Genomic DNA, 20896 nt, shown 5'->3' on the forward strand with positions numbered 1-20896 from the left:
ACCTGACAACTAAACCCCTCTACCGTCAAGAAAATCAACATCTCCCAGCCTGACGATATTGTCCTACGGATGCCAAAGGCAATCAGGTCACCAAACTGGAGTTTTAGAGTTCAGACTCCACATGTGGAAACCTGCTGTGTTAGTCAGCTTTCTGTTATCACAACAAAATGCCTGAGAAATACCAAAGAAAAAGATTTATTTTGGCTAACAGTTTCAGAAGTTTCACTCCACACTTGCTTGATCCACCAGTGTAGGGTAAAGCATCATGGCAGGGAGGTGTGGTAGAGCAGAATTGCTCAGCTCGTGGTGACTAGAAAGCAAAGAGAGGGAAGGAGCTGGAGATATGATATACCCTTCTAGGACATGCCTCCATTGACCTACTTCCTCCAACTAGGCCCCACCTCCTAAAGGTTCCAGTCATTCTCTGTACTACTTCATGTGCTGAGGCCTTCAGCACATGAAACTTCAGGGGACATTCCAGATTCCAACAAGAGCACTCATATATCCACTGAATTTCTACAGACACCTAGAGTTTCAAGGATGTGTCAGAATCATTTTCCCTCCCTCCTTTACATGGACTGAGTACCTTCCACCTGACTTTGGGCTCTGTGCTGGAGCTCCTGAAAGTCTTGAGTAACATTCACAAATAGACACACATCTGAAAGGAAAATACAAAGAACAATAGAATCCAGTTCCTGCCAGGCATGGTGGCGCATGCCTGTTATCCCGGCAGCTTGGGAGGCTGAGGCAGGAGGATTGCAAGTTCAAGGCCAGCCTCAGCAACTTAGCAAGTCCCTAAGCAACTTAGTAGGACTCTGTCTACAAATTAAAAAAAAAAAAAAAAAAAGAAAAAAATATATATAGGTTTTAAGGGCTACAAATGAGGCTCTATGATTAAGCTCACCTGGGTACAATTCCCAGTACCAAAAAAAAAAAAATCCAATAATTACCACTCAAGTGACTAGCCTTCTCAAATGCTAGTCACCTCTCAAAATACCAACCAATCAAATTCATCTATACAGTGACCACAAAACGTAGATACCAGCTATGAAGTGATAGAACAAGGATTTGAACATGGGTCTGACTGCCTGAATCCGAACTTCTTTTTTAGCCTTCACTGCTTCTAAAAAGAATAACTCTGTAGCTCACTCTCTTAAGACATGAATTGAAGAATTGGAATTCCCCCCCCCCACCACAGGAATCTTGAACTGAGACTCAGAGCCATCGGTCAAGTGCTGGCAACAGAAATCAGATGCATTATAACACAAGCCCTCTTTCTTCAGATTTACAGCACAGAGGTATTTGTATGATCAGAAAAGGGTCACTGGAAAAGAGATGGGAGGAGATATGACAGTTGGGATAAGAGGTAACTTTCCCAGCAAGGAGAAGGCCAGCAATGAGATCTTTTTCTGGAAAACACATCAGGCAAAAAGGATTCTCGTATTTAACATCCTAGAAAACTATGTATTCTTTAAAGGAAGAGATAATTTTTCTAGAAAGCAGCAGATAATAGGAATACCCTCCCCAAGAGCAAGCCAAGATCCTTTTTTGCACAGGTTGCCAAAGACACTCAGAGAGTATCCTGAGCTGAGAGCACATTTTAAATCACACTACAGAAGCCCTTCTTCCCATCCCCACACTTTCTTGGGATCCTGTATCTCTGAATCAAAAATAGCTGGAAGTAGAATTTAAGCATCTGCCTCAAAAATGCCTTCAGGGATGTGACTCTGCTATAGCTATCTAATTTAGCTGTCTCCTGGGGCACCGAGCTAGCATAGTATTCTGTGCACTGTATCTAATTCCTTCTCATCTCTCCAGCACCGCTCATTTCATCTTCACAACCCTTTAAACTATAATGCACCTACAAATTAAATTTTATAATTTACCTCGGGTCACTTTTAATGACAATCTAACGGATCAAACCTAGCTTCTAAATTGAAGATGGTTTGTGGAGTCTCAATTTCACAATTACACTGTCGCTTTCTTTGATCATTCCAAGTTGCATGAACTGTAAAAGCATAGTTCAAAGGTCCTCTTCAACACCACAAAGTCTCCTTCACTCCCCTGGACCTCCATCAGTCTTTTTTATTCTTGTTCTATATCATTCACAATCTGCCTCATTTTAGAGTTACTTATTTTATTATTATTATTATTATTAATATTATCATTATTATTATTATTATTATTTAGAGTTACTTATTTTCCTTCCCTCCCCTGGATCCCTGTAGCATTTTAAAAATCCCTATTCTACGTCATTTATAATCTACCTCAGATTTTAGTATATTTATTAGTATATTTATTAGTCATTTATAATCTAACTCAGATTTTATTTATATCAGATCTCCACTATCAAATTGCCATCCCCTTAGAAACACTTTGATTTGTATGCTTTTTCTAACCTTCCCTTTGTCTAGACCAGAATCTTATCCACTAAAGTCTTAAAACTTCATACACATTGGTCTTCAAACTAATTCAATCCATTCTTATTATATAAAAATGAGTTAAAATCTTAATTATTTGGTAATCTTAAAGGTAACTAAATGCCACCTAAACAATCCAAAATCAGAGAAGCACTATTATATTGATATTAAAGTGCAAACATGAAGACCATACAGTTAAGTAACTTACTAATCATGGAAACATAAATAAATATAAACATTCTACATCTTAATTTCTTAAAACCTGTAGAATGGAGGTATTTCTGGAACTTCATAGTGATTTTTTAAGATGATAATGGGATGATTTCTTTTAAGGGGCTCAGTATAGCAAATTTTCTATTATTCTTTCTTATTCTCTCCCCCTATCCCATCTCAAAAATAAAATTTTCTTTTGGCTCTTGCCTTGGCATTTCTCAGTAGTTTAATCTTCAATACAAGGGGAACAAGGACCAATCCTGATTTTCAAGACCAGAATCAAAACCATACATCTAACTATTCATCCATCCTTCCTTCTTATAACCAGCCATGCCTTAAACTACTTGTTTATCTATTTGTACATACATCCACCCACCCAACCACCCAATTATCCAAAAAAAAATAATAATAATAATTAACTAGCATTAAGTGAAAAAATCCAAGGTGTTAAGTTCTATACTGGATGATGGGCATCCAAAATTTAATAAGATTCAGTTCTGATTTTCACTTAAGATAGTTCATAGGCTACGACAAATGCTAATAGCATAGAAGTTTTGACATGTGCCAGACTTTGGACTAGGACGTTTATCAGGGACCTTGGCTCAGCGTGGTTTGTGTCCTTATAAGATCAGGCAGCGCCCTTGGTTCAGCATGCCTTGTGTCCTTACCAGGAGAGTAGCACAAGCTTTGATTGCATGTGACTTGCTTCGTTATTTAGTTATCTTCCCTCCTGTTTAGTAGATGATTGCGGTGAAACATTTTAATTGCTTTACCTCTCATGTTGGGTAGGCTCTGTAAGCATTTCTTGGTGGTTCCCATAAGGGTCCCATTTAACATGAGAAAGAGGCGCCACTCTGGTTGGAATCTAGAGCAACATGACTTCAGTAGTGTGCAGATGCAGCTGCTGCACCTCTCTGACTCCTCCTCCCCCTCATTTACAGCAGCCGGGTTGGAAGATGCTGAGGAGGTGGATCGCCACGTGCATCCAGCAACTCTGCTGCATATGGCCCATGCTTCCCGCGGCCACTGTCCAGAGAGAGTGGTTCCACTGGAGACGCCCAGCCCTGACCCACAGCACCGACGACACAGAGCCTGCACTGTGTGGACGCTGACTTGGTGCTGTGGGAGTGAGGTGCGCCCGGGCTCAGACTTCTCCAAACGGATTCCCGCAGCCGCGCAGCCGCCAGAAGACTCTTCTGCTCACCTGCGGAACACAGAGACTGTGCCCTGGGGACACTTCCCCCTGCCCTGCTCTTTGTTCTCTCTCCCATGCTTTGGGAGAAATTCATTCTGAATTTTTTTATAAATTGTATAAAATTGATCTTTGAAAGTCATAAAAAATAATTCTTCTTTTTTTTTTTTTTTTTTTAATTTGTTTGTATGTTGTAGAAGCCTCAGGACAAGGTCCAGAGCATAGCAGCCGTCCACTCCAAGGCCTGGACCACCGTGTCTCCCTCTGCTGTTCACTGTGTATACTAGCTCTCCTTGAGCCAGAGTAGGAGAGAACTCACTTGCCTTAAGCTCATGTTAGAAGGGGTCTTGTTCCCCTTGGCATAGTACTGATGGAGATCCTCCCCTTGAGCCAGTGCAGACTTGACTCCTTTTGAGCTGATAGCCCGTGATCAGAAGCAATTCTTTTCCTGTTCTTCAGGCCCCTCCTATAATGCAAATAGCAAGGAACCGAGGCTTGAAACAACTGTGAGATTCTGGCCGGGGTGACTGATCAGGGACCCATCAGTGAATCTCAAAGGTTTCTCCCCTTTCTCTCCCAACAGCTCCCATAGATTATCTTGGGTTTATTTTTTGATCAAACTGTGCTGTGCAAACAGTCCAGTGACATACACCTCTGTATGAGCTAAACTGCACTCTCCTGTGCTCACTCCTCCCAAGCACTCCCCTCCCTGCCCATTAGACTCTAGCCAATCAGACTCTAGTCATTGAGAGAGGGACATTTCACATGGAGTGGTTACTAAGGGAATGTGTAGTTTCCCTTGTTCACATATTAAGCCCTTCCAGGTCTGTAGGACTTCTCTCCATTGTTGTTTCTGTGCTTCATGAAAAAAATCCAGTACCACCACACACCTCAATTCTCACCCAAGTCATGAAGTTGTGCTACACTGGTGCATCATTTACTGGGATCTTGCAAACCAGTAGCCTTCACTTTGCGGAGATGAGGAAATCAGGAGCCATGAAAGTAACTCATATGTTGAGGCAAAAGATGTAAACGTACACATCCACTTCTTTGTAACCTGAGTCTCGTGGCACCCCTTGGTTCAGTAACACCCCTCCCTCTCAGTGGTATAGGGTTGAGGAAGGAATTAATTGTAATAAGTGATTGCTTTTTTCCATTGATACAATATTTTTCATAAACTTCAGGCTACAGATCTATGTTTCTATTGAACAAGAGATACCTGCATGCGCATGTATATCACACATTTTCTACAACAGCTCAGATGTGAAACCAGTCCACAGTCCAGTATTCGTCAACAGATGAATGATAAAAATATGCCATATGTGTGCAACAGAGTATTATTCAGTCATGGAGGAGATACTGTCATTTGCATCAAAGGAGGCAAGTGGAGGACATTATGTTAAATGAAATAAACCAGACACAGATAGACAACTACTACATGTTCTAATATCTGGAATACAAATAGCAAACAAAAATCCATCTGAAAGTGGAATAGAGACTATGAGGGACTGGGAAGTGTGCTGGGGAAATGGAAGAGGGTAGAGAGAGATGATAGATGCAGGTTGTATCATTTATGAAAATATCACTGTGAATCCCATTCATACATACAATTAATATGTTAAATTTTTTATTATTTAAAAAATTGAAACAAGAGATCATTCCTTCCCTAGAGAAAATGAAGGACAAGTCTTGGTTCATAGCTATTAAGAGATACTCATACCATTTCAGGGAGGTTTCATTTGCTCATCAGAAACTGAACTGCCTGTAAGGAGATCTTTAGTCTAAGATACCCATGCACAGCACAGATGGGCACTAACATCACACACATGCATACACACATGCCTACTAAACCTTACTTTGGAAATGGGATATATTTACAGGCTGACATGTTCAGCTCCCAAAAAGTAAAATGGAAAGGAGTCAACTTTTATAGCGCAGTGGGATCTGTATATGAGAAATGGAATTTAAATACTATTATACCTTGAGCAAATTATCTCTCCACTTCAAGTCTCAGTTTCTAATTTAGAAAACAGAAGATGAAAGTCTCTTCCCATGCAGTAGTTGTATAAATTCAATTCAATGTGATAATGCATATAAAAACACTTGGCCCAGTGACTTGTACACAGTAGGCACTCAGAGAATATTTTATAAAGTATGCAAATTTCTAGAACTCATGCTTGCAAACATACAACTGCCACATGGTTCTCTGATCAATGGGATTTTCCAAATAGAGCAACAATAGTGAGAAAACATGTAACATTGATATTTCCTCTCCTCTGACTTCCAGGGTCCTAATCACTACAAATAGAGCTTTTGGTTAAGTGACCAGTGAACAAGTTTGACCTTGAAGACTTTCTATCTGCATTTCTCAGCCTTTTCTTTTCCCCCTAAGTTTTCTTTTTGGAATTCATTCAGAGTAAGCCTCCTTTTCCTACTTCCTCGCAGCGACATTGCCACTCTCTTAAAATGTACCTAGCAAGTGCTGTAACTACCATTCATTCATCCTGCATGCAAACAGAAGAGTCAGCAGCATCAACACAACAGAGAACTTAGAAATGCAAACCTACAGGCCCCGACCCAGATCTACTGAATCAGCAACTGTTGGAATGGGGCTCAGACCTCCCCATAATTCTGATGCTTGCTCAAGGTGAGATCTACAACTACAGAAAAAAAGCAATCTGATTAAACTGATTTACCTGGAAGGGTTAACATTTAGATTATTTACTCCTTAAAGGAGGAGCTTCAAACTAAGGTACCGGGCTTCCACTTCTTTTTTTTTTTCACTGAGAAAGTTTTTATTCGCTGCAGCCAGATCCTCATGATCCAGACATCAAGCGCCTTCTTCCTTGGCAATGTGGTCTTTCTCAAGTGGTCCCGTGAAGGCTTTCTTCTCCTTCATAGTCTAGAAACAGCCATAGCCAAACTTAGAGGTAGTGTCAATCAACTTAAGGTCAATCTTCTCCAGAGCATGTCATTTGGTCTGTACCAGCAAGGACTTGCCGAGGGTGAGTACCCACTTCTTGGTCCCCACCACACAACCTTTCCACATGACAAAGTCATTGGTCACTTCACCATAGTGGACAAAACCACCCAGAGGGTTGATGCTCTTGTCAGACAGGTCATAATCAGCGGAAGCATTATTCTTTATGAGTTTGCCATCCTTGATGAGGTAGCCCTGACCAATCTTGTAGATCTTCTTGTTGATCTCAGTGCAGTGATGGTAGCCTTTCTGTCCAGCCCAAGCCACAGAGAAGGCCACACAGGCAGGATGCCAGTCTCCAATACAGGCAACCTTGCATGGCCTTCTGTGAGTCCCATGGGGCAGCTTCTTGGTATGCCAGCAACTGGTGACCCCTTTGTAGCCTTTGCCCTTGGTCACACAAATGACGTCAATCATCTTGTCCTGCCCAAACATCTGGTTCACAGGGACCTGCTTCTCCAGCCTCTCCTTGGCCTAGTCCAGTTTCTCAGCCATGGTGCCTCCATTCACCTGGATCTCCATCAGGTGGGCTTTCTCCTAGAGCAGAGGAAGCAACCGCATCTGGGTATGGGTAATAATGCAAATGACCTAGCAGTATTTCTTTATGCTATTGAAGTCTTTCTCCAGCTGCTTCTTGCCTATGTCAGCCTGCCACTTCTTGCAATATTTGGTGAAGGCCTTCTTCTTAGATTTATGCCAGTTTTTATAGAACCGCCTTTTGCACTCATCACTGATGATCTCGGCAAAGATGGTCTTGAAGGTTCGGAGGCCTTGGGGGGTTTCCACATAACCCACAATGCCTACAACCACCATGGGTGGGTGTCTCCACTATGGTCACAGCCTCCACAACCTCCTTCTTGTTCACCTTGGATCCTGGCCGATCAACTTCCCACAGAATGTGGGTCATGCCAACCTTGTAGCCCAGAAAGCTGTGAGATGGACAGGCTTAGAAGGGTCATCCTTAGGGAAACTCTTTAGCTTCCCACAATGCCTGCTGCTGCACTTCTGAGACAAGAAGCCCAAGGATCCAAGTCTGGGAGCAGAGAACTTCCTGTGAGACATCGTGCCCCAAATTCCACCGGTCCCTGATTTCCACTTCTGACTAAACTGTTGCTGTTTCTTTGCAGAGAATCAGTGGGAGATAACTTCTCCATTCAAGAGTATGGAAGTTACCAGAGCAGTCAGAAGGAGATATGTCTACACTGGCCCCGAACGGTAGTTTTCAGCCAGCCTCAGAGGAGTGATAAAAAGACTAAGCTGTTAGGCTAACTACAGGATAGTAAAATACAAAAACCCAATCTGGGTCCACCCAGGAAAATGGCTTGAATGTAAGTATAAACTAGTAAAACCTTCATGACTTTGGTCATGGCTTAGTTTGCTCAGGCTGTGATTATAGCAAGTGAATTGGTTTCCCTCACTCTTGTTGGTTTGAAACCAAAGATGGGAGAGGGGAGGGAAGAGGAGGTAAGTGGCCCAACAAAAATTAAGTTACATAAAGTAGCCTACCACAGCTTCTGTGGAATCATAAAGGACATTACTCAAATGGTCATTACAGTATTGGAAGTCCAAACCTAATTCATGCATCTTTGTTTTAATTACATTTGATATTTTTATCATGGTCTCAATTGCTTAAATTTGCCAAGATATATAGATGTTGTACCCAAAGAAATGTGATTGGAAATCAAGAATAATAAAAATGATATGCTCTAAGTACCCATTCAGGGTGCAATTGATTAGGCATCATTTCATCCAGGAAACCCAAAGTGGTCAATTAAGAAGAACTGGGTCACTTAACAACCAGGAAATAAAAAATGCTGTGGGAAGAGAACTAACCTTGACCCCAAGTTTGGCAGTTGAAGCATTTCTTGAAAAACTCTCTGGAAATGAATGCTGCTAGGTTTACACATATGCTATTCCTTCTGCAAAGAATGCACTTCTCCTTCACCCAGTGGGTCCACTTGGTAGGTTCACTTGGTAGACTTTCTTTCTTCAAGTGGAAACTCAAGTGCTAGCTCATTAGATATTCACTGGCCTCTTCAGGCAGAGCTGACAGTAAAGTCTTCTAAATAATTCTGAAGACCATTTATTAGTATCAGGCGTGTAAAGAGCATAGGGCAGTAGGTTTCACTTACCATAAAGTATCATAGTTATTTGTCTACCAGCCTTGTAAGACTGATGAATAAAATGACCACAAAAGAAGAGTTTTAAGTTGGACTTAGTGAGAATAGGGAAAATTATGTCTACTCCATCTTCTCAGAAGCAGAAGTCCTCCTAAGAACACTTCACATAAAAGGAATTACAAGGTTAGAGAAAAGTATAAGATATGACTTCTCTCCTCCTAAGTGTATTTGTATGGTTGACTAGTTTGGGACCACACTTTAACGTATGTTCAGTAGGTTGGAAATCCCAGTCCTGTGACTACAGAATGGCACTGTGTAATATACAGGGGCCACTAGTCAAAAGCAGCTATTGCATTTGAAATTAAGTATATTAAGTGAAATAAAATTAAAAGTCTATTCCCTCACTTGTTCTAGCCACATTTAAGTTGCTCAGTGGCCACATATGACTAGTGACCACCTTGGAGAGCACAGATAGTCAATACTACCAATATTGCAGAAAATGCTATAGAGTACTTATTTAGAACCACTAGTTATTTAGAACCATAAAGAAACTCAAAAGTAACAGTGAAGAAAGGACCTTTGAGAATTGCGATGGTCAGTCCTTGTCCCCTTGGTGACCCTTGACTATTGACTATGCTTTGAGTTGGAGAAGAGAGACAATGTAGCAGGGAGGATCATAGAGAAAGTACTCTATCACTGAACTCGGATAAAATGAGTTCCATCAGGAGGTTCAAGTCTCTCTTTGGATAAGATATTATTGTATAGATATTTAAATTATTATTACAATGATAATGGCTGACAAAATATTTATAAATATGCATCAAAGTTTGAATTCTCTTCTGTTCCCTACCCTCCCACACAAAGGCAACCTACTATTTGATAATTAGCTCACCATTAGCACTCTCCCTTCTTGTTTCTCCAATTTCTGAACAGGTGTGTCAAAAGACTATTGGTCATAATCTTGGAGAGAGAGAAAAAAGACGTTACTTAGAAATTTGATAATTATTGAAATGTTGAGCTTGGCTATCTTCAAAACCCAAAGAAGCAAAAAATAGTTGGTTTATACAATTTTATAATTTACTTTACTTAATATCCTTATAGTAATTCTATAAAGTATTATATAGCCCTGCTACAGATGCTGAATATTAGGTATAGAAAGATAAGTTTATTTAATAATATATTCAACTGATAATATATTCAACATAAAAATAAGATAGAAGGATAACTTTGTCCTTTCAATGCTGAAGTATTATCTAACAAGTCTACTCCACTATTATTTAATTCTCTACTAACTATATTTTTCTTCAATTTGATATTTACTATTTTTTTGTTTGTTTGTTTTTGCGGTGCTGGGGATTGAACCCAGGGCCTTGTGCTTGCAAGGCAAGCACTCTACCAACTGAGCTTTATCCCCAGGCCGATATTTACTATTGATTAAGGCTCAGACACTGAATTACAAACTTATAGATGTTTGATAGCAATGAAAATTATTTGGGGCCAATAGAAAAGATAATTCCAAAAGTAAAGGATTTATCGTTCTGAAGGAAACTAGCCAGCTTTGTGCTTTGTCTGCAAACCTATTTCATCATGCCTTTCCAAAGTTAATCTCTGTTCTACAAATTCTGTAACTAGTTGTACCATCCTGTTTGTTTTTGCATGGAGTTAAATCATCACTGACACATGGTGTTTCTATATGTTTGCATGACAGTTATGTTTTTAACTTCATGAAAATTATGCTGTAATCATACGATTATTTCAATAGATGCAGAGAAAGCATTTGATAAAATAGAGCATCCCTTCAAGCTCAAAACACTAGGATAAATAGGGATACTAGGAACCCACCTCAACATTGAAAAGGCTATCTATGATAAGCCAACAACCAACATCATTCTTAATGGTGAAAAACTGAATGCATTCCCCCTAAAAACTGAAACAAGGCATGGATGCCCTCTTTCACCACTTCTATTCAGCATAGTACTTGAAATACTAGCCATAGCAATTAGACAGATGAAAGAAATTAAAGAGATACAAACAGGAAAAGAAGAACTCTACCTATCACTACTCATAAATGAATTAGGTAAAATAGCAGGAAATAAAATCAACATGCATAAATCTAATGCATTTCTATTCATAAGTGATGAATCCTCTGAAAGAGAAATTAGGAAAACTACTCAATTCACAATAGTCTCAAAAAAAAAAAACTTGGGAATCAATCTAACAAAAGAGGCAAAAGACCTCTACAATGAAAACTACAGAACACTAAAGAAAGAAATTAAAGAAAACCTTAGAAGATGGAAAAATCTCCATGTTCGTGGATAGGAAGAATACATATGTTTAAATGTCCATACTTTCAAAGGCACTATACAGATTTAAAACAATTCCAATTAAAATCCCAATGACATTCCTCATAGAAATAGGGAAAGCAATCATGAAATTCATTTGGAAGAATAAGAGAAAAAGAATAGCCAAAGCAATCCTTAGCAGGAAGAGCAAAGCAGGAGGTAGCACAATACCAGACCTTACACTCTATTATAGAGCCATAGTAACAAAACTGGCATGAGATTGGCACCAAAAGAGACAGGTAGACCAATGGTACAAAATAGAAGACACAGAGAGGAACCCACATAAATACAGTTACCTCATACTAAACAAAGGTGCCAAAAACATACAATGGAGAAAAGATAACCTCTTCAACAAATGGTACTGACAAAAGTGGAAATCCATATGCAGTAAAGTGAAATTAAACCCCTATCTCTCACCCTGTACAAAACTCAACTCAAAATGGATCAAGGATCTAGGAATTAGACCTAAGACCCTTCACCAAATAGAAGAAAATGTAGGCCTGAATCTTCATCATGTTGGCTTAGGACCAGACTTCCTTAACAAGACCCCTAGAGTGTAAGAAATAAAATTAAGAATCAACAAATGGCATGAATTTAAACTAAAAAGTTTTTTCTCAGAAAAGGAAACAATCAATAATGTGAAAAGAGAGCCTACAGAGTGGGAGAAAATATTTTCCATACACACTTCAGACAGAGCGCAAATCTCCAAAATCTATAAAAAACTTAAAAAAAATTTACACCAAAAATACAAAGAACCCAATCAATAAATGGGCTAAGGAACTGGGCAGACACTTCACAGAAGATATACAGTGATCAACAAATATATGAAAAAGTGTTCATCACCTCTAGTAATTAGAAAAATGCAAATTAAAACCACCCTAATATTTCATCTCATTCCACTTAGAATGATTATTATCAAGAACAAAAGCAATAACCACTGTTGGCATGGATGTGGGGAAAAAGGCACTCTCATACTTTGCTGGTGGAATTGCAATTTGGTACAGCCACTTTGCAAAGCAGTATGGAGATTCCTCAGAAAACTTGGAATGGAACCACCTTTTGACCCAGTTGTCCCACTCCTCCCTTTATACCCAAAGTACTTAAAATCAGCATACTGTAGTAAAGCAGTCACATAAATGTTTATAGCTGCTTAATTCACAATAGCTGGATTGTGGAACCAACCTAGATGCCCTTCAATTGATGAATGGATAAAGAAACTGTGGTATATATACACAATGGAATACTACTCAGCCATAAAGAAGAATAAAATTAAGGCATTTGCTGGTGAATGGATGGAGTTGGAGAATATCATGCTAAGTAGAATAAGCCAATCTCAAAAATCTAAAGGCTGAATGTATTCTCTGATAAGTGGATGATGATACATAACTGGGGGCAGGTGGGGTGGCGGGGGAGTAAGAGAAGAACAGAGGAATTTTGGAGTGCGTAGAGGGATTTGGGGTGGGAGGGGTGGGGGAAGGAAAGATAGTGAACTGAGACAGACATTATTACTATGTACATGTATGATTACACAAATAGTATGAATCTACATTGTATATAACCATAGAAATAAAAAGTTGTACCCCATTTGTGTACAATGAATCAAAATGCAGTCTGTGAAAAGAGAAAGAAAAAATAAAATTATGCTCTGACACAGGTGACACATGATAAAACCAAGATTTGATCCTTGATGATTCTGACATAAACATATGTTCTACTTCACTATTCCATGAATCCTATTATTTTGTTGGTTTATTTACTAATTCATATTATGTTAAGACTAATGAAATAGATTTCATGTGGCAGTCATTGTGGCATTGAGTCAGACCTAACTATCCTTTAAAGAATTCTACAATCATATGTGATTTTTGTCTTTAATTTTATTTATATGGTGAATTACACATTGATTTACATGTTAAACATGAATAAAGTTTTAAATCACAGGAGGACAGATAGAATGAGGTGGCATTTCTGTCTTTTCTTATTTGTGCCTGGAAAGGAGAGTAGAGAAGTAATGAGTCAGTCACAAGGCAGCCAGAGCCTGGAGTTTAGAGGAGGTGAGGAAAGTAGGACAAATACCATTGACATTGGACCCTGGATGGACAGCTCACTTTGATATTCCATTCATCTTAATCATGAAGCATGCTGTGAATTATGGGACAGAACATGAGTCTCAATTTTCTCCACTAAAAAGCAGAGAAGTGAGTACCTGTCTGATGAACTTCATGTGAGTGTTAAGTGAAAAAACTGTGTTGCTGTAAATATCGCAGTACTAAACAACAAAAATAGTTACTATTATGATAATTATTTTATTTAATTACTAACACTACCACTACTATAGGCGTTTTAGCCTTGCTGTGCCAACTCTATCTCCTGAATACTTTGAGAGAAACCAAAGGTGTTACCTGGTGATCAATGCTCCTCTGGCTTCCAGCTTTCCAGATATGTTGGTCTGTCCATAAAGGGTACTGATTTCTAGAAAGGCAGCCCTTTCCTCAGGGAAATGTGGCAGTAGGGAAGTCACAGACAGACAATGTCAGATGCATATTTTTATTTATTTATTTTTTCTGAGGTGGAGCATTGTTAACAGGGACCTATCACTCAGAGAGAATGGTCTGGCAAGACAAGAACCAATACATGGTTAAAGAGAGATCTTTCATTAATTCCAGGACAAGGATGCTACAAAAAATACCTTTGATCAGTGACAAAGAGATTCATGCCTATCAGGGAACATGGGAAGTGAACATGGTAGTTCACTTTGTAGGGTCCTCAGTGAAGGCGATTTTAAGTTCTATACAAGACAACTTTTTCTTCTGACCTATATACACAACACACAGAATTTATTTTTGGTTCATTAATTTACTTTATTTCTTCTCATCCTCGTAGTTGAAATTTTGAGCATTGACAGTTCTTTGAAGTGGTTGAGGGACATATCAACTCCAAAAGACAGAAGGCTCTCTGTTACAACAAAGTGAGGGTGCACACGACTTGATCTTGCTGCTAATCCTCATAAAGACTAAGTTGTTTTCCTTACAAGCTGCTTCTCTAGGCCCAGGAAACACTGTAATGTCCTGGCTTGATGGAATGGGTTGCTATGTCAGGAGGTTAGGGGAAGTGGGCTTTGTAAAGAGAGGAGCCAGAACAGATCTGATTATTATGGATCAGGTGAAAGATTAATTTGTTTTATCCACAGGTATAAAGTCCAGAGGAATTTGTGTTTGTTTACCTGAGAAAAAAATACGGCATGTAGAAAAGTAGCTGTGAGACTGATCAGAACGTCAAGTGTGGTCATTTGGCCAGGTATATATAGAGGATGGGGGTGGAGGGTTTAGCATCCAAAGCTCATCATATCTATACATTCCTAGACTGAGAACACAAAAAAAGCTTGAGATCAGAGTGGCAGAATGAGAAGACTATAGGACTTGGGATACAGACTCTTCTCTGACTCTGACATCTGCTAGCTCTGTCACTGAGCAAATAATCCCCCCACCCCACCTCCATCAACCCTAGGACCTCATTTATAGAATGTACTTGGTAGTAACCAAATGAAAGTTCTCTTGAGAGATTATTTATAAAAAAAAGATTTACAAAGTAAATCCATGCAGAAAATACTGTTGATTTATGGAATCCATGTAGGTGTCTATTAAAGTTTGAGGAGAATCAAGGGATGTGTTTGATAATGTCATCATCAAAAACAGCAACAGCTTCTCAAGAGCTCTAGAATGCTAGTAGTAAAGACATGGGTGTGCCCCCAAGTATGGATATTTACATTCCACACACTTTCTGTCAAAAGATTTCTACACTGCAGGTGTGCATGTGCGTGTGTGTGCGCGCACGTGTGTGTGTGTGTGTGTGTGTGTGTGTATGTGTGTGTAGAGCCGCACTGTTTACTCCCTGCGGAAAAGTTTTCAAATATACTTTAAGAACTGACAACTAGCCAGGTAATTTTTTTCATGAAGTGTTAGAAGGATTTTTCCTTCTGAATCAGGAGCAAGTCCAGAATAAGAACTGACCAAATTAAGGAAAAAGAAAAAAACAATAATAAATGAAAAAGGAGGGGGGATTAGAACAAAGATAAGTGGAAAAGAGGAAGGGATGAGGGGGAGGAGGAGAGAGGATGAGGGAGGGAGATGGGATAAGGGAACAGTGCAATCAATCCGACCTGTTTTATATATATAGATTTATATACATACACACACATATATGTAAATCTCACAGTGAATCTCACCATTACATATATCTACAAGACACTAATTTAAAAAAAAAAAACTATAATAGCAGAAAGATCAGTAGAGTAGAAGGAAAGGAACAAGGGGAGGGCGGAGGGGAGGAAAGAGGAAGCACTGGGGACTGAATGAGAGCAAATTATACTCCATGTTTTTATAACCATGTCAAAATGAATCCTAATGTTATGCATAACTAAAATTAACCAATTAAATTAAAACACTGGAGGTCCCTAAATATCCATATTTCACCCATGAGTTCTTGAGAAACACACCCCTCACATCTCCTGCTTGATCTGGTTCCTGATGAATTTGGCCACAGGAAGGCAGCAAATATTGCTGACTGTTGATACAGCTGATTTCAGCAGGAGGGACCAAATTTAGCCTAAAGAAAAACTGAGCTGAGAACAATTCTGTCAGAATAATTTTCTTCATTCCTATATGCTCAAGCCTGGGCCTTCCTGGCAGCACTTCCTCAGGACTTTGTCCGGTGAGTTTAAATAACTCCAGTGATTGGCCTTTATTATTTCTCCTGAGAACTCACCCCACTGTGTAAAGGGGCTGCCTCTTAGGAAGCTCTTCTCAACACACTGGCTCCGTGTATAATTCTTCACACATTTTCTTGTACGTGATTTCACCTCCCATCTGTGGTAAAGCACTTGCCTAGCAATGCAGAAGCCCTGGGTTCAAACCCCAGAAACACAAAAGAAAAATCAAGGAAAAAAAAAAAAAAAACAGTTTCCTCACATTTCATTTCCACAAAGAATGAAACACAAGTGTAGAAAGGGAGGGAGAGAAAGAAGAGGCTGGGGGTAGGTGGGATGGTGAACAAGGTGTTATAGACTGCTAGAAGGAGAAAGGAAGCAGAGAGTGAAAAACACACCAAAGAGAGGACCAGTTGTGGGGGGGGGAGGGCAGGGAGCCGGGAGAACAAAACACTCAAAGAAAGTGCTAGAGTGGGAGGGTGGTCTCAGGATCTCTCAGGATGGGTTTAAGGAGGTAGCAGCTGCCCAGAATCAACAGTAAATTCCCTTCTTAATTCCTACCTCTCTCTGAGCCTTGAGACATTGATCTCCATGATCTCTATGGATTTGGCCAATTCTATAGTAGGTAACTTCAAAAGGATATTCAGTCCATTTAAGAATCCATCCATAGTGCTCCATGTTCACCTGCATAACAAAATCTTAAGCACCAGGCCTGAGGATAAGCTTTGGTGGGGGTGAGAAAGGCAGCTTCACTTTCTCCCCATGTGTACTTCTCCAGCAGAGGGTCACCAGCCCCCGTACTCCAAGTCCATACCCCCACATCGATCCATTATTGAACTTGGGGTCCTCAGGGGGGTGAATGTCTGGTGGAATTAACAACAGACTAGAGAGCAGCTGGCAGAGGCTCAGAGTCTCCAGAGCCAGACTTTCCCCAAGCCCTGCCAGGGTGGTTCACCCTGATGAATGCCATATTGATAAAGTGATCTCTTACAGTTCTGCTGTAAAAAAGAAAAAGAAAAAGAAACTTCCAAAATTAGCATCAGTGTTCACACTGATGTTTCTTCATGTTAGTCAAAAGTGTGTCTGTTTTAACCAGAACCAAGCTCTGTTTCTCTTAGTATGCATTCAATGCCATGGTTTCCAGACCCCCACAACATCTCTCCTTGACTCTTCCTAGTTCACCCCATACTCCCTGAAATGTCCTACTTCTCCAGACGAAATCCCAAATCTTCAACACCACTGGCAAGGCTCAGCCTCCTCTGGTCCCTTGTGTCTGTGCAGCCTGCAGCCTTATCTCTGGCTGTCTTTCCTTCATGTGTCCACGCCGGCCATCATCAGCCATCTAAAACGTGGCACCGCCTCTGTGCCTCAGTGGGGTCTACATGCTGTAGTTCCCTTGACTTTTACTGCAGCCTCTGATACACGCCTCTGTCCCTAATTAAGCCCCATTTCCTTTCAGTGTTATGACTCAATCTGTAAACTGCACAAGGACAGAGACCTCATCTGCTTGTTCACGGCTGTATCCAAGGACTTATTAGCACTTTGTCCACCCTGGAAACTTACCCCATTCTGCAGAAAAAAATAACTGTGTAGGTGACAGCCAAAGTTCAGAAATAGGCAGGGTATGACCCCTCTGGGAACAGCCAGAGAGTGACCCCAGGAGGCAGAGACCTCTGTGGTTGTTCCAAGTGATTAGAACAAGTAGCAGCTACTGTTTAAATTGAGTAAAAGAAGCTTTTTCCACCAGGAAACTAGTTTGTTTCCAGTTTAAGTCATCAAAGAAACTCTCCAAAGCACTTTCAAGAACCTTCTGGTAGGTCCATGGGTTTATAAACACGTAATCAGAAACACACACTCCTCCCACATGGCTAAAACATCCTGACAAATCAATTACAAATCTCTTGGGTGTCTTATCCACTTTTCTATTATATTTTCTTAACTTCATAGACCATATTATTTTTTCTAATTTGAATTGTTAATTCACTGAGAAAAGAACACATCTTTGTTTCTTCCCAGGTGACAACCAGTGCACGGTTAAATAACGCTTGCCATGATACGTAGGGATAACAACCATAGCATATGTCTTGGGAAAATTAAGACACTCTTAAAGTATCTTTTTTCCTTGGAAAGTAGAACACAAACTGTGATATTTAAATCCAAGTTCAACGTGGATAAGAAGAGTGAAGAGACTCAGTGGTGTTACCAGAAAAACCCAAATCCTCAAATATCCAGAAGCTGCACCATCCAAAGGGATCTGGTACCTAGAAAACCAGATGGTTGCCAGAATCACTGAAACACAGGAATAAGCTAGTAATTTTTAGAGAGGGGAGACTGTTCTAGAGGCCTTGTTACAAAATAGCATCATGAAAACTTAGAGGAAGAGAGTGAAAGTGTTCACTGAGAGGAAGAGATGAGGCCTGGAAAATGTGCAAGCAGGACTATGATATCACCATTGTGTAGTGCTGTCTGAGTTGATGAAGAGCTTCACATGCAGCCTTGGCTATCACAAGGGAGTCTAGGAGGTGGCATGGAAGCAGTAGCGTATGTTCCCAACTTTCTGTATATCCTTTCTGTAAGTTCAGTTGCAGATGATCCTAGAATGGTTCAAACTAATCTGCTATGCCAAGATCCATGGGCCTGAAACAAGGTTATCAAGAAGGCAGAGAAAGCCAGGACCTTACATTCTAAGTAAAGTTCTCCACCCCACCCTAGGGCTTCTTCAAACCCCAAATCCTCAGGCTCTCACTGTTTGTACCATCCACCCACCATTGAGATCTTGATTTTTCTAGTGACCAGTATCCCTAATGTGGCACTACCTTGTCTCTCCTGGTAGATCCACGAGACTCTGGTCCATCCTTTCCCAGGGTTTTGGCCACCTCTCTACATGTCATGGATATGGTTGTTACTCAAGACTTAATTATGAAAGTGGTCTTAATCTTCGTCCAAGTCACACATGTAGAAATCATGATGCCCATCCTAGTAATCTCTTCTGATATTGTTTGCACCTAACACTGACCTCCCAAATGAACAGCTGTACATTTTGGTACCTTATGGCAGATGCCTTCTGGTCAAAAAATCAAAGAGGTCTTCTCTTAGCATGATTCTTTTGGAAAAAACTACAATGGTGGAATTCTCTTTCCTTTTTCTGTCCTCTGGCTTGAATGCTGGATATTTGCAATAAAGGTGGCCCAGTTTGCACTGCCATGTACTTTAATTAGTCTTGTTTCTGAATCATGTCAATGGCATCCTGGTGTGTGTACTTAGACACTGGGCTATGTAGTCGTTCAGTGTTTCCTTATCGGAACCTGGGTAGGCCCTTCAAAGGTTATTTTTAAAAAGATGTTTGAGCCAAATAAAATTGTTTAGTTCTTGTTCTCTGAAATAATATTCATAGTTTCAAAGGTTTTTATTGTTGTTGTTGTTGTTGTTGTTGTTGTTCTCTGATTACTTAAAACATGGATGCATAATCTTGGACCAAAATTAAATGGAAAAGAAAAATCATATCCTTCTTCATTTGTTCTATTAAAACTTCAGCAAGAAGACAACCAGGGGAAGAATCATGACATCTTAGGTTTCAGCCATTAGGTAGGATAAAAGAATAGAAATAAACTATACTAGATTCAAATTTTTTTCTCTCTGACTACCTAGACTAAAGACCTTAAACAATCAACTCACCTTTTGAGATCACAGTTTTTTCTTCTTTAAAATAAGGGAATTACACTAAATGAACTATCTAAACAGACTTTCCTAGTTCTAATGCTCTGTGAATATGTAGCACACCAAACTCCAGGCTTAGAGAGAAATACAACTGCTTTAGTCCAGCGGGAGATTTGGACATGACTAATACCCAAATCATTAGAAATTGGAAAGTCATAGGTGACTTACTTCATTTCCTCCTACAAAATAGATTCTCCTGCATGGGGCCCTTATGTACAATGCTACTGTGTGAGCCAAGAAAAAGAGAAAACAGCAGGAGAGATAAAAGGAATACTTATGCCATATGAAAAACACACAGCAACTCTAACCATTTCGTACACATTATCCTATTATAACCTCACACTACTGCAGCTGCCTCAGTGTTTTTATCTCCTCTTTATAGTTGAGAACTAAGGCCTAGACAGGTCAAATAAATTGCTTAAGTTTATGAGTAGTCATTGTGAATCTCAAGGTGAAATCTATATCTTTCTGATTCCATGTCTCTATTCCTACTCATCTGAGACCAAATAAAAAACAGAATAACAACACTGAGATCCCCTCAGATGGACCACAAATGCTGCAAGCGATTCTTCAAAGGATTTTTCATGATGTGCAAGAGGAGGGAAATGTTGCCTCTTGTTTGTGATATGGAAGATTCCTGGAGAAGATGGTCCTTGAAGAGTCTTCTCCCTGTCTCCCCTCTGTCTTCCTCTCCATTACAGAATGTGTGTCTTTCAGTTGGATAAATTCATCATTGCCACGTGTAAAATAGGGTGGATGGGCACAGATGGTTCCCATGCTTTCAAATTGCCTTCTCTGATGCTTGGGAAAATGATGACAACACTGTTCTTCTGATCTTCAGCCCAGGGAAAAGGAGGTTTCAGTAAATCATAAGGAGACTGTCATAGGAGGAAGAATCTGGAAAGAGTCAAGTTCTAAAGCATGGCTGCTGTAGTAGGAAGAAAGCATAGATTCTCCCACAGGTCCAGCAGTTGTACCAGGAAATGCCTTCTAGCCAACACTGACTTCATGGGCCCTACAACAGGATGTTTACAAGGAGTACAGTGGACCTGTGCCTGCTAAGCTCTGCTAAGCTATATATATATATATATATATATATAATGGATGTTTCCCTTGCTTACCTGGTACAAGAAGACCCAGAGAAAGTATCCAGTGACTGCACCCTTTTACATTTACCAGGTCCATACAAGTAGTAAAAGACCCACAT

At 39.9% G+C, this 20896-nt stretch overlaps 1 pseudogene; it reads right to left on the reverse strand.

Annotated features, from left to right (window-relative positions):
- Nucleotides 1-6655: 6655 nt before the first annotated feature.
- On the reverse strand, nucleotides 6656-7867 carry LOC124984367 (60S ribosomal protein L3-like; annotated as a pseudogene).
- Between the last annotated feature and the right edge of the window lie 13029 nt (nucleotides 7868-20896).

Source organism: Sciurus carolinensis, chromosome 5 (genome assembly GCF_902686445.1).
Source record: "Sciurus carolinensis chromosome 5, mSciCar1.2, whole genome shotgun sequence".
Taxonomy (NCBI): domain Eukaryota; kingdom Metazoa; phylum Chordata; class Mammalia; order Rodentia; family Sciuridae; genus Sciurus; species Sciurus carolinensis.